Source organism: Galeopterus variegatus, unplaced genomic scaffold, assembly GCF_000696425.1.
Source record: "Galeopterus variegatus unplaced genomic scaffold, G_variegatus-3.0.2 Scaffold1675, whole genome shotgun sequence".
NCBI classification, from domain to species: domain Eukaryota; kingdom Metazoa; phylum Chordata; class Mammalia; order Dermoptera; family Cynocephalidae; genus Galeopterus; species Galeopterus variegatus.
Genome location: NW_007727786.1, coordinates 55,990 through 71,224, shown reverse-complemented (window position 1 = coordinate 71,224; position 15,235 = coordinate 55,990).

Genomic DNA, 15,235 nt, shown 5'->3' with positions numbered 1-15,235 from the left:
TGGCTTACCAGAGTCACGTGGTGGGCAGTGAGGTTTACTGGCTCCCAGAGAGCTTGAAACTTAGCGTGCAGATGCTGATGACCCACCCACACCCCTGAGGACACATCCCCTCCCTCCGACAAGGGGAAGCAGTGTGCGAGGTCCGGGTCCCCTCCCAGGAGTCACAGCAGCCTCACACCCAGGCTCCATGAGAGGCCACCTCCCTTACTTCCCTCGGGGACACAGAAGCCACCAGACCACACAGGCCCACGATGGGGCCGGACTCTCTTCCCCGCTCTGTATTTTAGTGAGCACCTGCCTGTCCTTTCCTTGTTTTTCTGTGGAGAAGAACACCAGTTGACACGGCCTGGCAAGGTCCCTTCTGGGGGACCCTCCTAGCAGCCCCTCGAGGCAACAGTGAACATCGGGAGCAAGACCCTGGCTCAGGTAGCCGCCGTCCAGTCACTTATTCTGGGGGTTCTGGGGATTCTCCGTCGTTGAATGTCCACTTCTCCATGCATGTGTGGTCCTGCGTTGGGCACCCATGCCTGGCCCCCCACGGAGCCTGCCTGGCCCCACAAGCGTCCATCTGACCGTCTCCCCCACTAGCTACACGTTGCCCCAAGTTGAGGACCCCAAGGAACAGAGCGTCTGTGATGTTCAGACAGAAGGCTGCGTCATGGAGAGCATGGGGTGGCTTTGTGCTCCACAGTGGACGTGTGCATTGGGAAGGGGACTGGGGGCTGTGCAGGTGCAGCTGGCACAGGGTCAGCAGTCTCAATCCTAGACATGGAGTTTCAGGGCGAAGTCAGAGACAGGATATCAGCTTGAGAGTCATCAGTATAAAAGTGATGAGAAAGAAAGAAACTCTCCCTACCTGGCCTCTGCCAGGTGGATTCCAGACCCCATTTAGTCCTCAGCATAAACCCCAGGTAAAGTCTGTTATACCAATTGACAGACGGGGACATGGGCTCAAAGATGACAACCAGCTTCAAGTCATACTCCTAGAATTTGAACCTAGATTGTCCTCCCTCCAAGGCCCAGGCTACCTGTGGGTGAGGAGACAGCAAAGGGGCCAGGCCGACCCATGCCCACTGGGCACATGCCTGCAGCCACCACAGAGGCTAAGGTGGGAGACACCACATCTCTCTCTGTTCCTGGAAGTTGTTCTCTACTCACCTGCTACCCACTAACTCCCTGCCTCTCCTTTGTACCCTTTGTATGTGTCCAGGGCCTCTTTCTAAAGATTAAACTGCTATTTCAGTAACAACTTTTCAAAAAAAATTATATTATTTTACTTATGTTAAGATATTCCTTACATTTAAATGCTGTTTTTCATTCTCCATTACTGGAAAAAAAAATCAACCAAGGAATCTCAAAATGCATGTTACCTCTCATGTTATTTTAGACTTAATAATGATAGAATTTTGTTTATAAAAATACCAAAGACGTCTAGACTAAATGGAAGAAAAAAACATAGCCAAGAAAGCCCAGTGATCCACTGTCATTCTTATAAGCAGCCTGTGGGATCCTGCCCGTGTTGCTCAGTGTTTTATACACATATGTATGTATGCATGTGTGCATGTATGTGTGTGTGCTGGTATGCATGTTTGTGCTGCATGCATGGGTGTGTGTGTGCTTGTGTGTATGTGTAGGCATGTATGTTTGCATATAAACACACCAACCTGATGGAGACCCCCTGGAGGTTCCACGGGACAAGGGACGTGTAAGCGAGGAGTCACCGTGGACTGAATCATCCCAGCCCCTTAATAGCACAGCCAGAGCTTCCCTGGAGCACTGGAGCAGAGTGGGAAATCATGCCTGCATGACAAGGGACATCCATGTCACCCACTCAGGTGAGGAGGGTGGCAGGTGCACCTGAGCCGCCCTCCCAAGAGGAGCCCAGGTGAGTCAGGCCACGGTCTCTCTTTGCACCTCTGTCATTCAGCGCCAACTCAACGTATTCCCTGCATTCCTCAGGTAACTTCCCACCTATAAGATCTTCCTACTTGGCTTCAGTTCCTGATAGTTTGCATGTGAACCATTTTCATAAACTCACCAGCACAAACATAGTAGAACCCAGATGCGTTTGCCGGCTCTCACGTGGGATCTCAGCTGCAGTTTTGCCCTCGAATCCGTCAGGGGACACACAATGGCCAGCCGTCCGCCTCTCTCAGGTGCGTTTTGTGCTTGCAGGTCTCCCCATCGTCAGGAAAACACTGCAGAAGGGAAAAGCAAAAGAACATCATAAAATCCTGATTTTACAATGTATTTAATCACCTGAGTAATTTTACCAGGTTAACTTCGTTGTTCCTGAAGACTATTTTAAAAGATATAAGTTGTAAAGGCATATTTCGAATACCACGTCAAAGCAGAAGCTGTGACTCTTAGGAAAACACATCCTGTTGCTGATGCACATTAAGTGCTACTTAAGGGAATAACAACAAAATATTCTACGTGTAATCCTATTTCAATCTTTACATTAAAAATGTAAGGAACCTATTTTCTACAAATGCATGTATTTGTAAATGGTAAGAAGTTCATTCAAAAACTGAAGTTAATACCTGCTTTCTTATATTTTAACACGTCAAGTATTTGTGTTTGTTTTCCTTTTTAAGTGCAGTTAAAATTACCCAGAACCCAGTGGTGCCAGTTTCGGGGTCTGAAAGCCAGTGAGCGTGCCGTACATCCGGTGATTTGCATTTGGTCTGATCTGGCTAAAGGCGTGATGAGGACAGACAGCTTCCCGGGGCCTGGAAGGCAAGCTCAGTGTGCAGAGGGTCGGGTCCACAGACTGCCACACGCTCCCAGCCCTACAGTGGCACTGTGAAGCTCGCTTCACCTGAGCTCCAGTCGGTGGTAAATGTGGCTGAGCTGGAAGACCAGGGAGGGCGGCACTGATTACCATGACAAAATGGAAAAACACTATTTGCCAAGAGATTGTTCCACAGATTTTGACGGCAAATAATGTATTGACGAAGATGAAGAGGATAAAACACTGCTGGCTTTGAAGAAAGCTGGCGGACAGACAGACCGGCCCGGCGCACCCTTGTCTGGGATCACCAGGAGAAAACACAGCTGCGTGAATCCCGAGGAGCTCTTCCGCAGGATGTGGCATGAACTATGGAGTGCAGGAAGCTCACGTGGATATGAGTCTCCCACCTTGGAAGACGTCGGAGAGACAATGAACAAGAAGACAGGGAATCCCAGATCTGACCTTGAAAACTGTGCTCGGGAGGAAGAACAGACAGGGGAGAGGCAGGAGTAGAGGGCACCAGGGAAGGCAAGGAAAAGACTATGACGACCTGGGAGAGGACCACGCAAGCTAGAAGATGAGCCAGAGCCCATGCAGAGCAAGACCCACAGGCTCTCCCATGGCGCGCTGAAGGGAGGCTGCTGACCAGGAAGACACAGCTGCCCGGCCCAGGGCTGCCCCTGCTGAGCCAGCAGGAGCCTGTCTAGAGGGGAGGGTGCCACCACCTGGGGGGTTGACCAGCAGGCTCTGTTCTCACCCAAAGGTGTCCACTGACCCACATGCCCTCTGGAGCCTCTGTAACACTCAAGCTGCAGGCGACGGCTAAAAGTCACTTGTTTCTGACGATGTCATGACAAGCATCAAAACACCAAGGAAAGCTGGTGGCCTGCACTACGGAAAGGCAGATCAGACCCTCCCCACCAGCTAGTGGAGATGCAGCAATCTGAGGGGGAGGGTGGTCCTCCACCCACACCTGATCCCAGGGTTTGCAAACCTGGTCGTTTGCATAACACAGCCCACCTCTTCCTTTTCCAGGGTGCAAGTGCCTTTTACATTCAATATTTTCATTGTTGCTATTGGAATGGGCAGTGTCACAGGATTTGCTAGGGCAATGTGACCACGCTCCCTGGTAGGAGTTTGGTGATTGTTTCTATGCATTTAAAGTATTTTCTGTCACTGCCACCCTGGTGCATTGTCACGGGAAGCCACCTAGAGGACTGTGAGTCCTCTTCAGGTAGGTAGTACATGGGGCATCACACCTGTGAGCAGGCAGTACCCCATGACCAGTGATGCCAGGCAGGAGTGAGGTGTGAATAACTAACTGCTCCAGGATGGGAGGCTGTCTGGTGGCTCAGTATTTGGAGGATTAGAGATAGGCCAGGTAGAAATTTAGAGTCAAGGCAAACAGCTGGAAAATACAGTAGTCATTAAGTGCTGATGGAAAAGCTTTTTTGTACTTATAAGTTACATCCTATCATTTCTTCTGATGAAATTTTGGATAACGTGCTCTTCCCTTCCACAGCAAAGGCTTCCAGGCAAGCTTCTTTCCCAGGCCATCCCCATCCCTCCACGCCTCCCCCTTGTCTCCAGGTCTGAGCTGGGGATTTAAGAGTTAGGTTGAAGATAGGGTGGCATCTCTTGCCTGCACAGGGATGATGTCTTGACCCAGGAACAACTTAATGTTAACCAAGGTAGATAAACCCTCATTGCAGCCTGTGTCTGCGTGCATCATTGCAGCCCCTGTCTAAGTGCAGTTGTGTGTAAGAAAACTGCAGCTTGGCCATGTGAAGACAGGTGTCCTCTCTGTTGTAAACTGCTAAAAGCATTTTTATCTATGAGAGAGTAATGCTACTTTTGCTGAAATATATTAAGTTACAGCTGATTGACTAAAGTATGAAATGAATGTGAGCTGGAGTTCCCACCAAAGCAGCCACGTTGGCAGCCTGCACTCACGTTAATACCACATCCTCGTCCCCTAAGGTCATCATAGTGTGGTGTTGCTGACCACTGGCTGAAAAAGCAAACTCATCTCCTTTCAGGAAAATAGAAGATTGGAAAAGTAAAAGTGTGCCTAAGCAGTAAAGTGTGCAAATATCTTTGCAAAAGATCATATGGAGATGTCCGATTTGGGGGACATTTCTTAACAAATAGAATATATGTATTATCTTTCCTAAAATGCACTTGTGAATAATAATCGCTTTGCCAGAATTGGGTTGTGTTTTATACACAATTTAATCTATCTAAGTTTCTGTAGCATACCCTATGGGTATGATTGTTGTGTGTGTGAAAGTATTCAAGATAAACACTTCGATCTCCTCACTACTTAAAAAGTGTATAGCAAATCATTGCTTGTGGCAGTTCTTGCAGTCAACTATTCAGTTTGGTGGCACCCCTGTGTTTGTCTGAAACATAGCGCTTGTATGAGGTTGGATCATTTTATTGTATTTAACCCTAATTAATGAAAAACAAGAGAGAAATATAAAGTGTTGATGCTATCAGCCAAAGCTAATGACCGTGGTAATGAGATATGATTTGGGGCTCTGAGATGCTCTGGATATATATTTTTAGCTTTCAAATGTTTAAAGAAATAAGTCTATAGATCAATTTGGGGAAATAAAAATTTTAAATTTGAACAAATGCAAAAATTTCCTTATATCTTGGTAAACCAGAAGATGAAAAAAAATGTGCCACCCAGAGTTTGTAGGAACCACACTTTGCTGTTAAATACAAGGAACCTGCCAGTGGCTGCTATATTTTTAAGCAATATTTAAACTCAAAATTTTTGAATACCTGAGACACATAGAATATTAATTCTAAAACCCGATGGTCTAAAGTGAGGACTTCAAGACTTTATCCTTGTTAGTAATCAAGGAAAAGCACATTGAACCAATCCTAAGATAGCATTTAAACTTATTGAGTTAAAAAACACAGTAACACCATTAAAAACAGTGATGTTTCAGTGATAGAAACAGTGCTGAGGAGGTAGTTGAGAAGCATGTTCATAACTGGTGGTGCCCTGAGTTAGAGGAGTTCTTCTGGGAAGCTAGGAAAGCTCTCGTGTGTGTCGTGTGTTTTGTTTGACTTCTCGGTGCCAGGAACACACAACCGGAGAAAAAAGTATCATGTGCAGGAAGACAGGGTCATGATCCACCAGCACGTAGACGGTTGCAGCGCAGGGTCCTGCGAGGAGGAAGGACTGACTGCTGTGACCTACTCGGTGGAGAATAGTGCAGCTGCTGGAACGCACCTGCAGCCAGAGGGCACCAGTAAGATGGATCCAGTGACGGAAGGGCCCGGAAGGGCCGTCTGTGATGACTAAGCTTGTGAGGCTGCATCTGCGGTGAACATGAGAGCCACGCTACAGTGAATTCGAGTGGTGTGCCTGTGTTTCGTCATTTAACTGCCTCAGAGCTGTTGTGATTGATGGACACATTTCTTTGATAACTGAAAGTATGATAAAATTGGATAAGTGAGGCAAGGTTAGGGTTGCACGGGGTGGTCAATGCAGGCTTATAGATGCTGCCGTGGGTGTTTCCGATCATTAAACCCCGCTCACGTGGCCTCTGCCACTATTTTCATCTGCCACTGATGAAAATTAGACGCCCCACTAAAAGTCGACCTGCTAAAATCATAACCTTTCCAGGGAACAATCGGAGTGCAGACCCTTCAGGCTGAGACTGTCCCCAGTCGCCTGAGTGACTTTCCTGATACAGATGGCAGAGAGCCCCCTGCTGCTCCCCAACTCTCTTCCAATTACAGGGGTAACAGGAGAGTGTTTGACAGGCACTTGCGGGTTCTTCTGAGCTACTGTTGATAGTAGTGACTCGATGTGTGTCTATCCACACGACACATTCTGGTACTAAATCCATCCTGCCGATCACAGGGACAGATGGAAAAGTAACTTCCCAGCTGGCGTGTGGGAAATATCAGGAAATGGATTTCACAGAGTAACTCTGCAGCTCAGGACACGGAGCAGGTGGGTTTACTTCTGATCTGATTTAGGCTTACAATACACCAAATATTTCCAGTAAAGATCCAGGAAGTCAATAAAAGATATTCTAGTTTAGTTCCCTTTACTATGTGAACCCCGTTCTGTGCTGAGTCTTCCTCCTGTATGTTTTTCTCATACAAATTGCATTTATAAAAGATTAATACTTAGTCGAAATCATAACCTACTTTTAAAAACGTATAGGTAAATTAGAATTAGTAAACCGGAGTGAGAGGAATGAAATATCTTTCATTTCTACAAACCAATTTTAAACCCAAGGGCTTTTAAGGCATTTGGCTTCAACGTTATCTAATTACTGGCTGGAAGATTGACAGGAAATTAACTAGAAGCTGAAAGAAAACGTTGACTTTTAAGATTCCCTTTTTTAGTAGAATAATTATAATCAGTGTGGAAAAATATCACTTTAAATTTAGTTTTTACCATTTTTATCCTGTATGCAGGACCCTGAGTGATGTCATAATAAAAAGTCACTTGCCTCAGTTAGACTTTTGAACTTACAGAAGCAGAGAGTAGAAGGGCGGTTTCCAGGGGCTGGGGAGATGTGATCAAAGGACACAAAGTTTCAGTGGGACAGGAGGAGCAAGTTTTTGAGATCTGCTACCCAGCTGGCGACCACAGTTAATGACGATGGACTGTACATTTCAAAATTGCTAAAAGGATAGATTTTAAATGTTCTCACTGTAAAAAAGTGATAAGTATGTGAAGTGATGGATACATTAATTAGCTTGATATAATCATTCTACAATGTAAACATATATCAAAATATCAGGTTTTACAACATAAATATGAGGGTACTTCAAAAAGTGCATGGAAGGATTCCTATTATCTTTTTGAAGTGCCCTTGTATATAAAATTATTTGTCAATAAAAAAATAAAGATTTAAATCTTAAAAATCACTTGTATCCAGAGAGGCCTATCCGAAAAGATCAGTTCCCTCCAACCTTTGGTGCTAAGGCAGAGAGCCAAGTGACCCTGTCCTGGAGAGGAGCAGCCCCGTGGGCATGTGTCACAAGCAGAATTAGTCCTGCACCTGCCTCCCAAGCACGGAACAGAAGACACCCCAAACTGGAAGTGAGGCCCTTTGCCAATTTAAATGCACAAACTACACCTTTCCAGCCACTCTAAGGGCAGTGTTTCCACTCGGCGCCTAATTAGCCTGACTGACGCCCAAGAGCATGGAGGGTATTCTGTTCTCCTGGGAGTTGGTAGGAATGCGTGTGTTCAACACGACTTCTCCCCGTAGGATCTCCAGTGGACCCAAGCCCTTCCCTGTGAGTAGGAGCCACTGCTCCACCTAGACACCGGCATTCTCAAGGGTGAGTCCTCAGCTGCTTCAGATGGCACATCTTGGAGTCAGACACGTCCCTGCCTGCACAGCGAGAAAGTAGGTGGCTGGTCTCACCAGCAGTCCTGTGTGAAAATAGCACCCACTGCATGCGTTTCCTCTCCTGCGAAGTGTGTGCTGCTCCTGCAGCAGTCACACGCTGTCCACGTTTGTTCCTGTCTTCCCAGGAGGCTGGACACAGGGAATGTTCTGGGATGCTCAAGCTGTCACATGGCCTGATTAGGACAAACTGCCACGGACACTAAATGCTTCACGACAGTTTTGTGCTTCATAAATCTCCATCAAGACTGTTTTCCTAATGAAGACAAATCGAGCATCACGTCGTAGTTACTATAAAGTACAGACAAGTAACTGTTACAAACTTACCTTTGTCTCACTCTTTCTTGTAAACATCACCTGGTTTGTTTTTCCTGGGGGCGTTGCCATAAAAATGTATTCACCTGTTATACATATTTACAAACCTTAGAAACAGTATTCTTACCATAATCATATGTAGGGATTTTGTCATTGGTAATACTGGAACTGTTCTCTAATTTTGCCCCTTCTCCTGCACTCCTTTTTCCCCCAAGGACTGTCACCCACCGGCCACTTCTCCTGATCCTCACGCTGGCACCAGCTCCACGTGTGCCCCGCATCTCTTCTTTTTTCTCCTTCTGAAATAAAACCCACAGTTTCCTGCATGGCCGGGAGGAGGAGGGTTGTGATTCTGAGGGAAAGGCCACAACCTCAAGGAGCAAGCACTGAAGAGACTTGTCTTGTCATCCAAGGGCTTAATGACAACATCAGACTCAGGACTGAGGCCTTCCGCCCCCAGCGCCCACCCTGCCATGCAGGGCATGTGCTGCCCCACCTCCTCCCCCAAGGAAATGCTAAACCTTCCTTCTGCATTACAGGCAAACCCAGGCAGACGTGCCTGCCCCAGATTCTATCTCACACTGAGAGCGTACAGTGGTTACTAATTTCTGGACAAAAATATGACATCAAAGCAACGCAATGATCTGCACCGATGAAGAACCATAGCGCCAGAAACCTGCGTTTGGCTGCAGGAGGTGTTCTATGTAACTGTAGTATTATGTAGAGAAGTCATGTTTTGCATCTTGCAATCTAAAAACACTGGATTGTCTAAGGCAGTTTGGCTTAAGTTTTTTTTTTTTTTAATTTATTTTTTTTATTATTTTTATTTTGTCAATATACAATATAGTTGATTATTGTGACCCATCACCGAAACCTCCCTCCCTCCTCCCTCTCCCCCCTCCCACCCAGGTGTGTCCCCTCCATTTTCTTGTTGTAAGAACCTCAAAAAAAAATTGTGGTTGTTATATCTTCCTCTCCCCCCCCTGATTTTTTTGTTTTTTTTTGTTGTTGTTGTTGTTGTTGTTTGTTTGTTTTGTGTGTGTGTGTGTGTGTGTGTGTATGTGTGTGTGTGTGTGTGAATTGATTCATTCACCTTTAGCTACCTCCAATAAGTGAAAACATGTGGTATTTCTTTTTCGTCAGCCCCTTGTCTCATTTTCCCTGTGTTGGTGCTGAAAATAGTTCTAACTAGCAGCAGTAACTTTCCTAGGGCCTAGAGGAGGGGCCTGAAACCGCAGGGAAGGGCTTGAAACCCAGAGGCGTGTCTTGTATGGGAAGCCCAGGGAAACTGAGCACCTCCTATCTCACACCTATCAAAAACTGCTAACTTGCAGCACAAGTTGGTATTCCTAAAGAGAAATGCTAGGAAGAATATCAGTTCTCTGTAAGAAGTACTAAAGCAAATTACTGGGGATGAAATACTGAAGGTGGTAAATTCATGGTTTGAAACAAAGAAGGTATTATGGAAATATGCTTGAATTTGTATACCGATGGGTGGCTGCAGTGATAGGAACGTAATAGCATCACATCCAGAGCATTGTGAAAACACCAAGTAAGATTCAAGTAATGCAGTGTTTTATTCAGAGAAACTCTGTTGTGTAATAGTTTGCCTGTATGTGAGATTCATGGTCTGATATATATAAATGGAGAATCTCTACTACTTAAGCTACTTCCCTCACATCTGTTTTCAGCTTTATGTGAAGAAATGGGATTGAAATACAACTTTCCACTTTTCATACTAAAGTGCAGTAGATGTCGAAGGAAGAAGTTTGTCAAAAGTTTATGAACTTGAGGAATCGGAACTCTTTTGGTAAATGATTCTCACTTTGGAGATTTGTTAATAGGTAGTTGTCTGCTTGAAAAAATAGTTTAATTAGCTGAATGAATGAACCTAATAGAAAATTGCCAGGACTTCATGACACTGTATTCATATACAGTGACAAAGTTTATGGATTCAAGGCAAAAATCTGGTTTTGGAAATGTGACGTTAAAAATGATTCAATTGCGGTGTTTAGTCTGTGTCATGGTTTGAATAAAGTGAAGAATAATTATTAAATAAATAAATAAATAAATAAAAACACTGGATTGTTTCTCACAGGTGCTGGGCCATCCTATTCTGTGTTCCTGAACTCTTGTTATTATTAGTATAGACCCATTAATGGTCTAATAATTAAATTGATATTAAAGATGTCCTGGCAAAGCTCACTGATGACACTTGCCATCATGCCCTTCTGGACAGAAGCTGCCAAGATGACCCATCAGAAGGCTAGGGGAGAGAGAGAGAGAATTAACTAACATCCCACAACTCCTTGCTGCTTGGCTCCAGCAAAGGCAGCACGACAGCCTTGGAATCTCTGAATAATTCCTGCTGCGGAGGCAGAGGGATGGAACAGCATTAACTGGAGAGTTGTCCCACCTTCCTTCCCTCTGAGCCCCTAGCAGATGTCAACAACCAGGAAATGGTCCCCTGCTGTGCCTCTACTCCCCGCACCGCCTTTGCCCTCCAGGAGTTTGTTCGTGCAGGTCTTGGACTCCTGAGCGCCTGCTCAGTGCCACACCAGCAGTGCTCATGAACGGTTGATCAGCCGGAATCAATGGCCCCGTCCTATGGTGGTTCATCTTAGGTGTCAGGTTGACTGGATTAAGGGGCACCTAACTAGCTGGTAAAGCATTGTTTCTGGGTATGTCTGTGATGGTGTATCTGAGCAGCCTGGCATGTGGGTCTGTGGTCTGAGTGGGGAAGATTTGTCCTAGGTGTGGGCAGTCACCACCCAGTGGGCTGGAGTCCAGAGAGAATGGAAAGGCAGAGGAAAGGCAAATTCTTCTCTCTCTTTCCTGGAACTGGAACAGCCTTTTTCTCCTGCTCTTGGACATTGAAACTCCAGGATCTCTGGCCTTTGGAATCAAGACTTGCACCAGCGGACCCCAGGTTCTCCGGCCTTTGGCCTTGGCTGAGAATTAACCACTGGCTTCCCCGATTCTGATGCCTGTGGACTTGGACTGAGCCATGCCCCTGTCCCCCCTGGTTCACAAGCTTGCAGCGGGCCTGTCCTGGGACTTCTCAGTCTACGTAGTCATGGGAGCCAATTGCTGTAAGGAATTCTCTCTTATATATCTATAAACTGTGTATGTATCGAACTGGTTCTGTATCTATGGAGAACCCTGACTAGTACATGGAGTATAAAAGTCTCAGAATAATTAAGTATTGATGACTCACAGCCGGGGCAATCTCTGCCTCTGCCAACATGACCAGCCTTGGCACGTGCATGCCGTCTTGTCAGCACTACAGTCCCCGCACTCCCTGGAATCAGGTTGTTTTCGGGTATTAGTTACTTTCCCAGTATAATTCTCCTGCCTGATCTGCTGCCAGGATTTGTAGTAATTTTGCCAAGTCCTGATCTATTTGAAAATCTGAATTAGAAGACTGTTTGTGCCTGGCTAGGTACCGAGGCGGTTCATTAACTGCCATTCCAGGCTGCCCTGTGTCTGTCACACCATCAGTTCACTTTTGTTATTTCTGTCGGGCTGTGCATGGGAGATTGCCATGCAAACTGGTGGTGGGTTTGTCCTGTCATTGGGATAATCAGCATCACGTGATGTCAGCACTGGCAGTCACCCCAAAGATCACTTTGTGCAGCTCCTTGTTTTACAGGGCACACAGCTGGGTCCCAGGCATGAGAAGTAAATGCTTAAAGTCACACAGCAAATTAAAGTTCAAGAAGGATGAAGACACAGTCGCAGTCCATGCTTAGTGGACCTACCACACCCCATCACGTCCAAATCCAGATGTCCCACAATTGCTTGAGCTCTCTGAGTTGCTGCTTCTTTCTCATTCAGCCTGCTGCTGTCCATTCACAGCTGTGTCCAGATTCATCAGGACCACGCCATGTCTTGGCCTTATGCTGCCCATCTCTTGTAGATATCACACACACACGGACTCATCCATCGAGCAGTCACCTGGGAGCTGGGATTCTGAATTTATTGGCTCCTGCAAGTCATAATGATCTCACTTGGGATGTAATTTCTTAGTGAATTGGCGTTTCCTTAGTGCAAAAGAAAAAGGGAAACTTTATCTTAGCAAATGCCACACGTTTCTGTTAGCAGAGGGCACCACCTTCTGGGTAACCAGGGTAACAACAAAATCACTGCTTTCTGATGCAGAGTCTTTGCTCATGTCTGTTTGACCCAGCGTGCCTGAGGTGTGCCCACACCAGGAGACTTCTTGTTTCACCTGTTGGTTTTTCATCTCTCCATTAGCTGTGAGATTTAAGAACATTGTTTCCTGTGGGCTTTCTGAGCTCTGGACTAAGCTCAGAGAATTCACAGCCTCCACTGTCAGCAGCAGCTCTGCAGTTGCTGACTCAAGAGTCACAGACCCAAACGTGACATCAGAAGGTAGCATTAGATGGTTCATTTAGAATATGAATGCGGCAGCCTAGCCCCCTTGGGACCTTTAAAGGAAAGGAAGGTACATGGGTAAAAGAGACTGGGGTCAGGACACCTGCCTCTTTTTCTTTGACCATTAAAAAACTCGAATGCACTTTTTACGATGCCGCCGTTCTTGAAGGCAATTCCACGTACACTGTCCAGTCCACCTGTCAGCACTCACAGCACGACACCCCACAACACGGCACCTGGGTGTCCCGACTGTACTCAGTGGGTGGAGACTGACCAGCCACAGACGCAAGACGGCCGTCTGAGGGTCTGCTGCCTTCCTTTCTCCCCTGAAGGGAGTCATAGAAGCTAGAACTCCTCTCCCCTACAGCAAGCCATAAAACCTGGGCAGGCCTCCCTCCAGCCTCTGCCTGCACTCCGCAGTCCTCACACGACAGGTGTCCTGCCCACCCCCAGGGGAGGACGTCACAGAGACTCAGGAGAGAGTCTGAGCAGACAGGCCTGGCTGAAGCCCCCAGTTTACGACCCTCAGATCACACCTTTTTGTCCTCTCATGTTTCTCCACAAGTATTGACATTCTTCATCTGACTTAGCATCAAAATACAGTCTCCCTGGGCCTTTGGGTCTGTGCTTCTGAAGGCTCCCCCATCACGTGAAACTTTGGCTCCATAAATTGGTCATGCTCTTCTCCTGCTAATCTGTCTGTTTTATTACAGTGTCGCGGGGACCTCATGATGGGTGAGCAGAGGCATCACTTCTTCCCCCCACGCCCCCCACGTGCCCGCTCTGACACCAGAGGTGGAAACATTTCTCTCTCCAGAGCTGCGTTGGCCACCCCCTCCCGTCCCCCCGTCCCCTCCCCAGTCCCCTCCCCCACACATCTCTAGTGGGCAAGGGGGAAGCAGAGGCATTCGAACCGAGACTGGCGCTTTTCCTTCCTGGGGCACAGGGGACAACGCTCAGAGCTGGCCAGGGCTTTTTCCCTGCTTGGTTGGTTTAGATGGTTGGTTGGGATTTGGGTGATCTAGAGTGAGAGCCCAGAACTGTCACCACTGGAGACACTCAGAAGATGGGAAACCAGTGTGCACCTTCACTCGGGAGCACGAGCCTGTCCCTCACAGGAGTTTGAGAGAAGCCCTGGCACTGTCACCCCCTGTGGAAGGGCCAGCTGGACAAACCCAGCAGACTGGGGACCACCAAAGGGCTACTGGGCTGTGTGCTCCCTAGGGAAGGGCAGGGCAGGGCAGGGCAGGGCATGAATGAATTGCCTGAGCCTTTGTTTTCCTAGGCAGTGATTCCCTTCAGGAAAAGAGTGTCCATTGGGGCTGGGGTGGGAGCTGGCAGGGGCCCAGGAGGGCACATGGCTCTCTCCTCCACTCCCCGCAGACCTCAGACCACACAGAGGTGGGGCTGGCATGGGCTGTCGGCGGCAGCAGCACCGAGGGGAGAACCACATCCTGGCAGGGCTGAGGGAAAGCTCAGGCCCCAGGGCCAGTGAGATTAGCCAAGCTGCCAGGCAGCAGCCCCCACGGAGAGACAGCAAAAGACAGAAGGACAGATAGTGGATGTACAGATGATAGATTATAGCTGATAACAGATTAGAGATAGATTAGAGATAGAAGGATGACTAGATGATAGATATATAGGTGATAGATACATAGATAGATTATAGATAGATTATAGACAGATTATAGACAGATAACAAATAGATGATATAGATAGATGGACAGATGATAGATTACAGGTAGATAACAGATGCTGATGGACAGACGCGTACGTGTATACACATGTACATATGTGGACATATGTACACACTCATGCATGTATGATAACTGCACCTCTTAGGTGAATGACTGAGACGCAGAGACAACCGCACTGCCATCGGGAAACAGCCCAGAGGAGCAACCCAGGGAGCCGCTTTCCTGCACCTGCAAAAGAGGAAAGGAGCTGACTGTGTCATCACGGATGTTAATAGCCAAATGGCCTGCTTTTGGGTGAAGGAATACTGTTGTATACAGGCAGAGTTAAAATTTTAAGTCTAAAGCAAGACTACCATCAATCCACAAAACGTTTAAAATACTGGAAAATAGAAAGGCCTCTGCTGTGATTTAGCTTTAGCAAAGTTGTAGATAGATTTCACATCTTCTACTTTTTTACAGACACCTTTTAGGGACTAGTGGATGTTGCTGTAAAGGAGTATTCCTTAAATAGTTTTTAATTTGTTTTTAGTTTGGAGAAAGAACATTCTGCATCTGTCAATGCCGTGACAAACATTGTCAGGAATAAAAATAAAGGCCCTATAAAAAAAATTGTATAATTTAGGGGTTTTTTTCACAATAACTAAGTACATTTTGACAGTTTTAACTTCTATTAATTTCACTTTGTAATGACTTTTGAT